The following is a 14573-nucleotide window of genomic DNA, read 5'->3' on the forward strand; positions in this document are numbered from 1 at the left end:
TCCTGCCAACCATATTTATTTATTTCATAAAATTGGTACACCATGAGTTGTTTTTTTTAAAAAAAGCAAAAACCATCAGAGCATAAGAGGCAAAGAAGAATGAAATTATCAGTTTTTTAAATGTTAAAAACAAGGATGTAAAACATCCATAAAAAGGTAGAATCAGCAATAAACTAAAAACAGACTAAAACGTGCAACAACATTCTACATATCTGGTAAAGGTAAAGGGACCCCTGACCGTTAGGTCCAGTTGTGACCGACTCTGGGGTTGCGGCGCTCATCTCAATTTATTGGCTGAGGGAGCCGGCGTACAGCTTCTGGGTCATGTGGCCAGCATGACTAAACCGCTTCTGGCGAACCAGAGCAGCACACAGAAACACCGTTTACCTTCCCTCTGGAGTGGTATCTATTTATCTACTTGCACTTTGACATGCTTTCACACTGCTAGGTTGGCAGGAGCTGGGACCAAGCAATGGGAGCTCACCCCGTCGTGGGGATTCGAACCGCCGACCTTTTGATCGGCAAGCCCTAGGCTCAGTGGTTTAACCCACAGCGCCACCCGCGTCCCATATCTAGTAGGCTTATCTAAATAAAAATGTTTTCAGCAGGTGCTGAAAAGAGTACAGTGAAAGTGCCTGCCTGATTTCCACAGGCAGGGAGTTCCAACGTGTAGGTGCAGCCACACTAAAAGATGGATTTCTTACGCAATGGGTATTGTGTCTCACCCGTAACAGTGCCAGTTCTGCATGTTGAAGCAGTCAAGTGGACATAGATGGGAGGGGGGGTGAGGCAATCTCCCAAAGAAACTGGTCCCAAGTTGCTAAGGGCTTTATATACTAATAGTAACAACACCTTGAACTCAGCCCGGTAGCAAATCAGCAACCAGTGCAGATTTCTGAGCACAGGTGTCACATGCTGACAAGGCCTGACTCCTGCCAGCAATCGTGCTGCAGCATTCCACGCTCACTGCAGGTTCTGGATCAAGTGCATGAGAAGCCCCCACAGAGAGCACATTGCATAGGCAACCAAGGTTGGTATCTTTTTTGCCCCCCCCCCCGGGGAAGGGGAAGGGTGGTGCGGTGGGAGGGCAGGCCTGCTCGGGTGTCACCACAGAAGCAAAAAAAACTTGTTTTGATGAACTGGAAGAGCCGCAAAAAGATTCCATTGAGCTCATGGATTGATAATATGGACAGATTAGCTGCATACGAACGAATTGCATGTCAAGGCAAATTAAGAATGGAAAAATATGAAGAAATCTGGAAGGAATATTTAAGTGATAAGGCGGATATTGGTGGGAAGTAGGGGGAGGAGAGAGAGGTGGGGAAATATTGTTTAAAAGGGTGTTGTTGTTTAGTCATTTAGTCGTGTCCGACTCTTTGTGACCCCATGGACCAGAGCATGCCAGGCCCTCCTGTCTTCCACTTCCTCCCGCAGTTTAGTCAAACTCATGCTGGTAGCTTCGAGAACACTCTCCAACCATCTCGTCCTCTGTCGTCCCCTTCTCCTTGTGCCCTCCATCTTTCCCAACATCAGGGTCTTTTCCAGGGAGTCTTCTCTTCTCATGAGGTGGCCAAAGTATTGGAGCCTCAGCTTCATGATCTGTCCTTCCAGTGAGCACTCAGGGCTGATTTCCTTAAGAATGGATAGGTTTGATCTTCTTGCAGTCCAAGGGTGTGGTCATAGGTATATCAGTGTATTCAAATCTGAATTGTCAAATCGTGTTACAGTGGTACCTCGGGTTACATATGCTTCAGGTTACATACGCTTCAGGTTACAGACTCCGCTAACCCAAAAATAGTGCTTCAAGTTAAGAACTTTGCTTCAGGATGAGAACAGAAATCGTGCTCCGGCGGCACGGCAGCAGCAGGAGGCCCCATTAGCTAAAGTGGTGCTTCAGGTTAAGAACACTTTCAGGTTAAGAACAGACCTCCAGAACGAATTAAGTAATAACACTGTATTAGTGTTATTATGGTTTTTGTTGTATGTGTCTTTTGCGATTGTTGCTTGGGAGTGACGCGGCGGCTTGGGCACCCACAGGCTCCGCGCTGCCCCAAACTGTCCGTCTGCCGCCTCTCCCTCAGCTGTAGGGCGGCTGAGTGGGAGGAGGCAGGCAGACTCCTCGGAGGCCCCATAGAGCGTCCTGCCCCGGCTCATCTGGCCCTAACTCAGGGAGCAGAGTGTGCAAGCCACCCCGGGTGCCCAATCGGCTTGCTCTGCCGCTGCCCCCCTTTCTTCCTCATATATTTACTTCTTAACTTCTTGCAGGATCCACTCACCAAGCACATGCCCCGCCTCCTCTTCCTTCTCCTCGAATATGTGGCTGTCGACCTGAGAGATTTATCCACCTACCCCTTCCTGCTGTACCCCGGGACTCGCCTCCCTTCTACGGCTCGAGAGGCTGTTTTATAGACTCCCCCAATATTCTCAGTGCAGAGAACACTGAGAGGACGTGGTTTTAAGAGTCACTTGAAGTGGACACTGGAACACTATAAAAGAAGACAAGATGCAAGCTGTCTGGGGAGGATCTGAGACAGCCTCTGGGACTCCTGACTGGGGATGGTGCAGAAGCCAAGGACGTATGTCGAAGAGAGAGGGAAACGAAGCAATGGTCCTTCTTGGAGTTACACTATAGATGCAGCCAAATTGCACGTAGTTTCTTTTGGAAGTTAGGGAACCAGTAATGTCAAACTAGCCTAGGGATGTGGGGTCGATTCCACTTGCATTTAAAGATGAACTTTCCTAGTAACAACAAAACAAGATGCAGACTTAAAACACAGCCGTCCTTTGAAATTCACAATCTTGTGATGCAGTTCTCTCATTCTCATTTTTCCCCATCTTAGGTTCAGTTGTCCACATTTCCACATCAGTTTGCAATTATATATATTTTAATAAGTCCTTGTGAAAATGCATCAGCATTTAGTGCAAATTCTCATGTACACTTTTTTGCTTTTAAAAAAATGTTTTATTGGTTTTCTTTGATGTATAGCAAAAATAACTAGTCAACTAAACTTAATTGTAACACACACACACACACACACACACACACACATCCAGTCTTTCCAGCTACTGGGTAAGTATTCAATCCTTAATAATATTCATGTCTTTTAGTTTTTCTCCAAAATTTCTCCTGCATCACACATTTTTGCATGCAAAACATATTTTGCCAAACACAGTGCATTTTTGGTTTGCTATTTTCACCAGCATATGCATTTACCTGTGTACAATTTTTTGCACACACTGCTTGACTGAAAGAACAGGTTGCAAAATTCAGAGAAGTGCGAATTTTGAAGGACGGCTGTGTCTCTCGGTTCACAAAGTGTGAATTGCATAGATTCACGTTTACGTGTGAACCGAACCAAATTTCTTCTCCATTCCTACAAAGCTGATAACAAGGACTTGCAATCTGGGCTGGCCTTATGCTGACCCTCTGCAGGAGAGAAATGTGTGGTTCTTTGGCAATGCCCAAAGTCCTTAGAGATGGTGGTTCTATGTGAGCAGCTCATCTTTGCCAATGGCATCAAACACTCCCAAGGCTGCCAGCGACTCTGAATGGGCCCCTTACTTAATGGCACAGCTCAGTGGTTTAGGCACACCCACACACACCCACACCCACACACCCCACTGCCATGCTTTTCAGTCAACAGCTGTTCCTGCTGCATGAATCCCAGGGAAGGTGGGTTGCAGAGGCCTGTTTTGAAATAATATATTTTTTATTTTTAAAAAAAGATAAAGAGAAATAAAGAGCTTTAGTTTTGGTACTACCTCAATTTTCTTTGCTCCGTGATTACCCTTGTGTGCATATTGCTGTGCAGCTGGCAGGAATGATGGTTCCTGATTATTTATTGAATTTACATCTTGCTCTTCCTACCCGAGGAGCCCAGGGCGGCAAGCAGGTGTACCCTTTAAAACAAAAGCATTTCAAAATGGATTTTAAAGGTTGAAACATTCCTTAGTCCAATGATCATCAAATTGCTTGCAATGGTATTCTTCAGACTTCAACTTCATTCTGGTTGCTCCTTTCTGAACCTTCTCCAGCTATCCTGGAGAAGGAGGTGATGGGAGCTGTATAATGGATAATGGTGTTAGGATATTTATTTTTTTAAAAATTCAGCAGTTACTCATGTGCCTCAGACCCTCCAAGTGTCCCTGTTTTCCAGCGACAGTCTCAGAATTACGGAAGCCGTCCTGGGTTCTGATTTGATCCTGTAATGTCCCGCTTTGCCTTAGGACATCTCTATTTTCACTGGAGAAATGTTGGAGGCGATGTCACTATTTTCATCGGAGAAATGTTAGAAGGTATGGGGCCTTGGTTTCCAGACCTCTCACTATCCAGTGCCAGAGATTACAATTTCCTACCTTAGTGATAAGATTTTTGCCTCAGAACATGGGCGGACTGCAGTATAGCTAGCTTTTAATTTCTCAGGGACGAGAAGGCCGCTAACATCAAATGAACTGGCTCTACATCAGAGTGTTGCTTTGACAAGAGTGGATATGGTTCCCCTTATTTGTAGTCCCTTTTACCACAACAATATATTTCTTTTGCCTGTTAATGAAACAGGATAGATCAGAAACGCCAGAAGTAACAAAGTCAGGATAGCTAAAAGCCCATACAAATATAATTCATTCATTCATTCCTTTCACTTAGTCCCAGTTGCAGTATTAAAGCAGGCAGGCAGTTACTGCCCATTCAAAATGAAAAGACATTTTATTATAATCTGCAGCTTCTGTGGCTCCCCGCCCCCCCGGCTGCCCTCTAGGCTCCTGGCTCTGCTTATTATCTCCTTCAGGAATGCAATGCAAGGCAAGGTTATTAAGATGATGTTTTCTCCCGCATAGACTCCGAGATAATGCCACCAAGGGGATAGTATCCTTGAAAATAGAACACAGTTACTGTAGTAAAAAAAATTGCTTCACCAAACACTGATTACAAAAGAGCTTTCCTCTGCCTCTGTTTGGAGACTTCAGATCTCTCTGAAATAACAAAATAGAGGCGGGCGAACATCTGGGCCATGCCACACCTGTTTTCCCTCCTCAAGAACATTTGTTGATGCCCTCCTTAAAATGTGGTTCCCAGAGCTGGACACAACTCTGGATGTGGCCTGATCAGCAAAAAAACAGAGCAGAACTACAGTCCTCTTCAGGGGCAGAAGCAATTCAGTCCTTGGCATCTGCAGGGATGGCTGGGAGAGAACCCAAACTCAACTCCTGGAGAACGACAGCCGGGCTGTGTAGGAAATACTGAGCTGGGTGAAGAACAGTAAGGCAGCACCCTCTGTTCATGGAAGCTATGAGGATATCCCGTTCCACTGCCTCCATCACTTTCCATGAGTTGAAAAAGGACTATGGTGATCGCACAGGGTCCCCGAACATTTGACGGTCTATTGATCCCTGTGCCACCACTGTGATTGCCTCCTTGCTGCCACAAACCTGTTTCTCTCAGGTACACACGGAGTCCAGACAGTTGTTAACATTAACAAATAATCAAGTTTATTTTTATAAGCATGAACAAGTTTAAGGTTTCAGTTAATTTTTCTTTTCTCAATATTAGTTTCTTTGCTTACCTAGTAAAGGTAAAGGTACCCCTGCCCGTACGGGCCAGTCTTGACAGACTCTAGGGTTGTGCGCTCATCTCACTATATAGGTCGGGAGCCAGCACTGTCCGCAGACACTTCCGGGTCACGTGGCCAGCGTGACAAGCTGCATCTGGCGAGCCAGCACAGCACACGGAACGCCGTTTACCTTCCCGCTGGTAAGCGGTCCCTATTTATCTACTTGCACCCCGGGGGTGCTTTCGAACTGCTAGGTTGGCAGGCGCTGGGACCGAACGACGGGAGCCCACCCCGCCGCGGGGATTCGAACCGCCGACCATGCGATCGGCAAGTCCTAGGCGCTGAGGTTTAACCCACAGCGCCACCCTACCCTACTGACCTATACCTTTCCTAATAACTGCTAACTAATTATCCCAACTGTCTATCTGACTCCTCCTATCAGTTTCTTTCACTCTCTCACCACACAACAGGACCAACCCACAGACTTATCCTCCCTCTTCCTTCTCCAACTCCCTCTTCCTTCTCCAACTCCCAACCGACTTCCAAACAACACCAACTCTAACTCCTCCCCTTGGGTTCCCACTGGCCAATCACTTCAACTCATTTAACCCTTTCCTTATGACCCACCTAGGAGCAAATGCCACAAGGACAGACAGAAATCTGAAGGCGGGAGCTTCCTACGAAGGGTTGCAGGAGAAGGACGCAACAGTCACGCACCCTTCAATCCCAGCCCCACAAGGACAAGGCTGGGATCAAAGGGTGCATGGCGTCATTCTCACACTGCCCTCCCTGGTCCGCTTTGCAATCACAACCTCGCAAAATGGCACAGGGCTGGCTCTGAGAGGACTTCACGAGCAGCACTGCTGCCCCCACCGAAAAATTCACCCGGGGCAATTGCCCCAGCAACCGCCTACACACTACCCCCCCCCCCCGATGCCTCTCTTGTTAAAGAACGCTGGAGAGTATATCTGGATAGACGGGAAAAGGACATGGGATCACAAGTCACTATAGTCCACCTGGAGATCATCAGGGCTGAAGCCATTATTCCAGGAAAATTAATAAAATTAAAAGGCATTTCGAAACAAGCAGAGATCCTAAAGGCGGCGGAAATAGATGTCAGGTTCAAAAACTGGGCAGGGAAGTGGCAGGTAGCCCTTTCGGAAGAAATTCCCACCCCTGTGCTCATTGGTTGGGATGTTTTAGAACATGTGTAGAGTACTTTCATAGTTACCAGAGCAAAAGGGAGCCTACAGTCACCTAATCCTGAGGGGGCGGATACAGTAGCAGAGGCAGACAATGCTGAACAACAGCAAGGGGATGATCAGTGTGAGGAAAGAAAAGACACCTTTTTGTTTCCTTTGACTAAAAGTCAAACTCCAAGTTTTGCCAAAAAGCAAAAAGAAGATAGAGTTAGAAATGTACTTTGAGGCAGCCGAGTCGGAGAGGCCGTTAACTCCTGAGTGCCCAGAATGGTTTTGTTTGAGCAAGGACCTTTTATATCGAGAAGTCCTTGCCCCACCATCCAGGGGGGTGAAGAAGTGAGAAGACAGTTAGTAATCCCACATGATATAGAAGTTTATAAAACTATCCCCAGAAATGGGGTAGAAAAAGGGTTTTCTCCCTCTCAAGGCTAGAGGGTGCATGTGTAGAAACTAGCCCATTGTACAAAGGTAAAATGTGCATCTATTGCTTTGCCCAATTTTGCTTCTGCCCCCCACCCCGGCATGGGGTTTCTTAGGTTGCAAGGATGGGAATGTGGCCCTGAATCAGAGAGAGATTCCCCAGCCTTAAGGGGACCTGATGGCTTTATAAGGGGATGAGACAAATGTTTGGAAAAGGTTTCCATCTAGGATTATTAGACATGCTAGCTAAAACAGAACCTCAAAGTTAAGAGACTTCATAAATATTGCTAGGAAGAGAATATTTTGAGAGAGAGAGCACTATTGCCTTCTTTCATTCTTTTTCTTTTAAAAAAGTTTTTTTTGGTGCAGAGAGGAACTACTCCAAAGCATCTTTGCTATAGAAAAGGAAAACTCCGATCAAAATGCAACAGGTCCTGTCTTTGGAATTGTTGTTGCAGTATTAGAAATTGGCCAGCAGAGGGGGAGAGAGCACTTGCAACAGCTCCCCTGGAAAAGTCACAGGCAGGTTCTCCCATGTAAAACTTGGTGGTCAATGAGGAAGACCACCACCACTGCTAACACCACTTTCAGGTCTAGAATTTGAACTTTTCTCAAGCCGGACCTGCAGGCATGGCTTTGAAGAGCAATGGAAAATGCACAGTGGTGATCTCATTTGCACGGAGGCAGAAACAACAAAAAGATTTGGCTGGGATCTTGAGGCTACCTGTTTCAATGTGCTGTGTGTGGTGTTGTGATGATGTGAACAGCAAATTATCAGGGGGGTTGGACTATATCAGGGGTAGGAGGCGGGAGAGGACCATATACCTTCACTTCCTTGGAGAAAAAGGAGGGATGTAAATACAACAGGGCAGCAGTCAGAACTGTCTTTCCCATACCCAGCAAGTGGGGGAGCTGTGCGGGTTTGCCGGCAGCCTCCCCTTTCCCATAACCCCCGTCAGCTGTGTCCTGCCAACCATAAGGCTGGCGGGTTTGCAGCTTCCCTCCCAAGCCTCTGCTGGGATCACTCTCCCACAGCGACATGGGGAAGAGTTGCGCCCCCCCCATGGCTGGCATTGCGCAGCTATGGCCACCCCAACATTATTCGTGGTAATTTGAAGGTGCTGGGCAGATATTTGCACGCCGGTGCTGAATTTGCTGAAGATGGCCCTGGTCCCGGTGTCCCATTGTGCCAGAAGCTACTGTGAGGTCCATCATCAGGTGTCCTTCAGCTTCTAATCACAGATACCAGCAGCCTTCAAGCAAGCAAACCTGCCTTATTATTGCTCCCTAGCATCCCACTGCCAGAGGATTGCCTCATTCCACTCACCAGTTTGCCTCCTCCAAGTGAAATAAACCTGGGCAGTGCTGAATGTCACATCCATTGCCAGGTGTGTCCTGCTGGAAACAGAAAAGGCTTTTCCTTTGGCCTGCCTTTATATCCACTCAGTTGCCAAGTGCTTTTGTGACATCACAAGAAACCCACAGCCAATGGCAACAGCTGGGGAGCCATCATCTTCATTGCGTTGAGCCTCACAATGGCGGGTGGATCTATCAGTGATTGTGTGCTTGCTTATTTGGGACACGGGTGGAGCTGTGGTCTAAACCACGGAGCCTCTTGGGGTTGCCGATCGGTAGGTCGGCGGTTTGAATCCCTGTGACAGGGTGAGCTCCTGTTGCTCTGTCCCAACTCCTGCCAGCCTAGCAGTTTGAAAGCACGCCAGTGCAAGTAGATCAATAGGTACCGCTGCGGTGGGAAGATAAAAGGTGTTTCCATGTGCTTGGTTTCCATCACGGTCAGAGCCGTCTTTCCCATAGGGTTTAGTGGTGCATTGTGCCAGGGTGCTGGCCTCTCAGGGGCGCCCCAGCAAGTGGGGGAAATCCACAGCACCCCCATCAGCTATGCCCCACCAACCATAAGGCTGGCAGGCGTGCAGCTTCCCTCTCAAGCCTCTGCAAGGATCGCTCTCCTCCTGCGGTGGCTTGGGAGGGACGTAACTTCACATCTAAGCCTCTGCGGAGATCGCTCTCCGACAGTGGCATGGGGGAAGAGTTGTGCCCCCCCTGCAATAGCTGGTCATGCATTGCTACGGCCACCCCAACACTATCCGTGGTAATTTTGGGGCGCTGGGTGGATATTTGCACCCCGGCGCCGCATCCTCTAAAGACTGCCCTGGCAGCAGTGTTCCTTGGTAGAAGAATTGGAGGTGTTAGTATTGTGATCCTGCTTTCATCTGTGAAATGCTGGAGCATCTGCTTTTCTGGTTCAGGCAGCAAAGAGTCTTGGCCGGGCCCTGCCATTGGGCGTTCTCTATGTGTGTACAAGTGGCCTTGCTGCCACTGTTCACAAGCTCTTCCCGAGTCCCCCTCCCTCTCTTTTCTTGCTTTGTGTTTGCGTTTCCAAGCTCTTCCAGAGGCTTTCCCTGATTCATCTTCTCCAGATGGAACCTCGTCACTTTCCAGATATTTCGTCAGCTAGAAGTGAAAGGCAGCCTGCAAATGAGTCACAAGGCTGCAGAGGGAGGGGTGCGGAAAATATGAATGAACAGTCTGAGAAAAGACGGCGGCAGCTGGATTGAGCTCTGTTTATGCCTCTGGCACATTTGGCAGGCAGCTGCAAAGGAAGAGCAACCCTAAAAATACTGAATAATTGCCTGTATCACAGGTGAGCAACCTGCCGCCCAGGCCGAAGGTGCTTTCAGCCCAAAATAGTTCCTCCCTTTTCTTCTCTTCCTCGCTTTTGCTGCTTTTTGAAAGTGTCTCCTGCACACTTGCATATATATTCTGTGTGGCTTCAGTTATGTATCGCAGAATCATCGAATTGTAGAGTTGGAAGTGACTCTGAGGGTCATCTAGTCTAACCCCAAGGGACACGGGTGGCGCTGTGGGCTAAACCACAGAGCCTAGGACTTGCCAATCATAAGGTCGGCGGTTTGAATCCCCGCGACGGGGTGAGCTCCCGTTGCTCAGTCCCTGCTCCTGCCAACCTAGCAGTTTGAAAGCACACAAGTGCAAGTAGATAAATAGGTACCACTCTGGCGGGAAGGTAAACGGCGTTTCCGTGTGCTGCTCTGGTTCACCAGAAGTGGCTTAGTCATGCTGGCTACATGACCCGGAAGCTGTACTCCCTCGGCCAATAAAGCGAGATGAGCGCCGCAACCCCAGAGTCAGCCACAACTGGAGCTAATGGTCAGGGGTCCCTTTACCTTTACTTTAGTCCAACCCCATTCAATGCAGGAATCTCAACTAAAGCATCCATGACAGATAGCTATCCATCCTCTGCTTAAAACCTTAAATGAAAGATAGTCCACCACCTTCTGAGCTCCACTGTCGAACAGACTTACTGTCAGAAAGTTCTTCCTGATTGTTAGTCAGAATCTCTTTTCTTGTAACTGGAAACCATTAGTTCAGATTGTACGCTCTGGAACAGGAGAAAACAAACTTGCTCCATCTTCCATGTTGAAAGCCCTTTATATATTTGAAGATGGCTATCTTATCTCCTCTCAGTCTCTTCTTACCCAGGCTAAACATACCCAGCTCTCTCAACTGTTTCTCACAAGGCATGGTTTCTAGACCCCTGATAATCTTTGCCACCTTCCTCTGTACACATCCCAACTTGTTAATATCCTTCTTAAACTGTGGTGCCCAGAACTGGACCCAGGACTCCAGGTTGGGTCTGACCAAGTCAGAATAGAGCGGTACTATTACTTCACTTGATTGGGACCCTATACAGTGGTACCTCGAGTTACATACGCTTCAGGTTTCAGTCGCTTCAGGTTACAGACTCCGCTAACCCAGAAATAGTACCTTGGGTTAAGAACTTTGCTTCAGGATGAGAACAGAAATTGTGCTCCAGCAGCGCAGCGGCAGCAGGAGGCCCCATTAGCTTAAGTGGTGCTTCAGGTTGAGAACAGTTTCAGCTTAAGAACGGACCTCCGGAACGAATTAAGTACTTAACCTGAGGTACCACTGTACTTCAGTTGACAGAGCCTAGAACTGCATTAGCCTTTTTTCTTGCTGCGTCACACTGTTGACTCATGTTAATGATTTGGTCTTCTAAGACCTCTAGATCTGTGTCCCACATCCCATATTTGTGCAGCTGGTTATTCCTACCTAAGTGCAGAACCTTGCATTTGTTCCTATTGGGCTTCATTTTGTTGGCTTCTCCAATCTGTTAAGGTCATGTTGAACCCTGATTCTGTCTTCTACGGTAATAGTTACCTCTCGCTATGTACTAGGGGCTGTACCTGGTGGCGTGAAAGAGAGAGGCAGTGTGGTGTAGGGGTTAGAGTGTTGGTGTAGGACCCGGGAGACCAGGGTTCAAATCCCCACTTGGGGGCCAGTCACTGCCTCTCAGCCTAACCTAGGGGGAGTGCCCAACCCTGAGCTCCTTAGAGAAAAAAGCTGGTGTTATGTACTGAGTTGAATAGGATCCAAAATGCAGCAGTCTGATTGGTCTTAGAACAATAGGGTCCAGAATGCAGCAGTCTGATTGGTCCACAGGAACCACCCAATCCAGCTCCAGGTGGAAGTGAATCCGCAACCTGATTGGCCTACAGGTAGAAGAAGAAGAAGAAGAAGAGTTTGGATTTGATATCCCGCCTTTCACTCCCTTTAAGGAGCCTCAAAGCGGCTAACATTCTCCTTTCCCTTCCTCCCCCACAACAAACACTCTGTGAGGTGAGTGGGGCTGAGAGACTTCAGAGAAGTGTGACTGGCCCAAGGTCACCCAGCAGCTGCATGTGGAGGAGCGGGGATGCGAACCCAGTTCACCAGATTACGAGTCTACCACTCTTAACCACTGCACCACGCCAGTCACGTGGGTTTATTGTTTATTAATTTATTTATTGTGTAAATAAGTAATATATAAAGCAGACATTCTGGGGGAACTTCCATTCTTCCTCACCACTATGAGCTGAATAAAGAGCATGAAATCCACTCTCGACTCCAAGTATATTTCAGCTGGGTTATGAATGCAAGAAACAAACAAACAAACCCCCAAGAGGCTTTGGATTGGGGCCCTTTGGTTGCTTTGCTCCTGTCATAATACTGCTTGGCATATTCCCTGCAAAGAGTGCATAGGGTCTCTGCCTGGGATATCACATTTGTGGCTCCCAGGGCGAAATTCCTTTCTCTCTGAGAGGAAACCACCAGAAAGACAATCCGCAACCAGTCACAGTGAGTAGGGAGAGTTTTCAAGGTTCCCTCCCTAGTGTTGCTCGCTGTGTCTTAATTATGCCATGATAGTCCTAATTACTTTCCCTGGCAAACTCCAGTTTCGTTTGGCAGAGGCCCTTTTGTGCTGTTAATTGCTCGTTTTAATTTTCACAGGTAGCACGAGTTGCACGGGAAGCGGGGGGGAGACAGGCACAGCCCGCCCCAAATCCTAAGTTGTTCAAATGAGTCAGGCGCCAGGCGATAACTTTCCATTTTAACCAGGTCTTTGGCTTTTTACAATCTGTAGGGCCTTTTAGAGTGGGTGGGGATGTTTGGAGCTGCCCGTGGCAAAAAAAGAGACTAGTAATATTATTGTAGACCGCACCCCACCCCCGTTTTCACTTTCAATAAAATAAAATAGAATTGGCCTGTCTCTAGTCTGTAAATGAATGAAGCAGCACAGAATCTAGAATCGTAAGACCTTTTTAGACTACAAAGGGGTCTGTAGAGGTCTTCAAGTCAATGGAGCATCTGCAATGCAAGGATACAACAGCCCCTTCCCTGATGGACAGCTGCCATGATACTGTTGTAAATGCACAGCCTTCATTGCACAGAAGCAAAACAAAAGCCAAATAATAATAAATATCCAAACCCAGATGATGGATTTTTCGGAGCTAGCCAACCTAACCGGAAGAGTCCGCAACCAGAAGAAGGAAGAATGGACTAAATTTAATGATTATTTAGTTAAATATGTCAAGTTAAATTAATTGGAAACAGCTTGCAGATAGTTAATCGGTTTAGGATTTTATATAAGTGATGAATTAATATGTTTAATTTCAAAATGAAAAGATCTAAGGATGTTAATGTTCAAGTTAAACTTTATAAGAACCGTGATTTGGAAAACCGTTAAAAGGATATGCATTGAAACCAAGGGGAAGCGAGGATGTCACGTAACAATGTTAATAAGTGTAATTTTTAATAAGGTTATGATTTATGTTTGTTTGTTTTATGTGTTTGTTTGTTTATAGTTTTGTGAAAACCAATAAAAAAAATTTGGGGGGGGGAAATCCAACCCCACCTAGCTTGCAATCCCGGGCAGGCAGCAGCAGCCACCTTCTCTCCTACAGAACGCCGGGCAGCCGATCGAGAATTAAGCTCGCTCCGTCGGCCAATGGCGAGGCGCGCCTCGGACCAGCCAATTATACGGGCCAATGAGGAGCCGAGGGGGCCGCCTGCCAATCGCGCCGCCTGTCACAAAGCCAACCCGCGAGCAGGCGGAGGAGGAAGAAGCAGCGTCCGCGCAGCGCGGCGCCGGGCTTGCTACGGGGCTGCGGATTGGAGGCTGGCCGGATTACTTTGTTTCGGGGCTCCGCGCTGGAATTGCGAGCGAGCAGAAGCCGGAGGGGAATCGGCTGGAAGGGAGCGCCTCCTTGGGAAGAAGCCTGAGCAGGTGAGCGGGTGCATCTCCAGGAGAGAGAGAGGGAGATCGAGAGAGATCCAGCTGGAGAGGTTAGCGCCTTTGCATTTTCTGTTTCTCCAGATCCGTGCAACAGCTGGAGGGGTTTGATATCGGTGGGGGAAATGATGAATTGGCACTTCTCTGGGAGCCCTTGGCTTTGGGCGGTGCAAAGGGTCCTTTTCCTCCGCACGCCCCCCCTTCCAAAAGGGCCATTGTGTCTCGTGTGTGGGTCGCGTCATGTCTGTGGGGCGGTGAGGGGTGACAGCTGGTTGACACCCCCGAACCAGATGGGCTTGGCAGCGCAGGGCTTCGAGCGGAGGAAGGGTGCCTCTGAACATGTGCGGAGGGCCGCCCCCAAGCTCCCTCATCAGCAAGCAGAATGCGAGTTTTGACCAGACAAGATGAGGAGACGGGCGGAGGGGTGCGTGTTTCCCAAGCCAAAGGGGAAGATGAAGGGGGGTCTTCTCTCTCTCGACCTCTTTGCGGGTCCTACTGCGGAGCGACGGGTTTTGAGTGTGCTCTTCAACCTTTTGAAAGGTCCATTGTGTGTAACGTGTGGCTTATGTCTTTGGAGGTGAGGAGATGCAACCCCCCCCCCCAAAAAAAACACAACAACAAATGAGGTTTTGCGGCACAGGGCTTTGGAAGTGTGAAAGAAGAGCATAGTGCCTTCTGAGCATGTGTGGAGTGCCGCCACCAACTGAAGTGGTGCTTTCGGCCACACACAAGGCTAAGACTGTGGGAGATGGAGCAAAATAATTTATCTGGACAGTTCTCCTAGGTAGGATT

The 14573-nt window shown here is 48.0% G+C and overlaps 1 protein-coding gene and 1 long non-coding RNA gene across 3 annotated transcripts in view; one reads left to right on the plus strand and one right to left on the minus strand.

The window, feature by feature from the left end:
• Window positions 1–3767, plus strand: part of P2RX1 (purinergic receptor P2X 1) — a 27945-nt gene extending 24178 nt beyond the window's left edge. The window contains exon 13 of the mRNA XM_081890582.1: window positions 2266–3767. The gene's annotated coding sequence lies outside the window, so the exon portion shown is untranslated. The remainder of the gene's footprint in view (window positions 1–2265) is intronic.
• The window catches only part of LOC309358041, a 16227-nt gene extending 7660 nt beyond the window's left edge, over window positions 1–8567 (minus strand). The window contains exons 1-2 of one of the 2 annotated variants that reach the window (XR_014163299.1): window positions 8499–8567; window positions 3763–3900 (exon numbers count right to left, since the gene is read on the minus strand). This is a non-coding gene — a long non-coding RNA (uncharacterized lncRNA). Of the gene's footprint in view, window positions 1–3478; window positions 3901–8498 lie in introns of those variants that run through there. The other variant, XR_014163300.1, reaches the window with a different exon arrangement.
• Between the last annotated feature and the right edge of the window lie 6006 nt (window positions 8568–14573).

This window comes from Podarcis melisellensis (genome assembly GCF_964234715.1).
Source record: "Podarcis melisellensis genome assembly, chromosome: 15".
NCBI classification, from domain to species: domain Eukaryota; kingdom Metazoa; phylum Chordata; class Lepidosauria; order Squamata; family Lacertidae; genus Podarcis; species Podarcis melisellensis.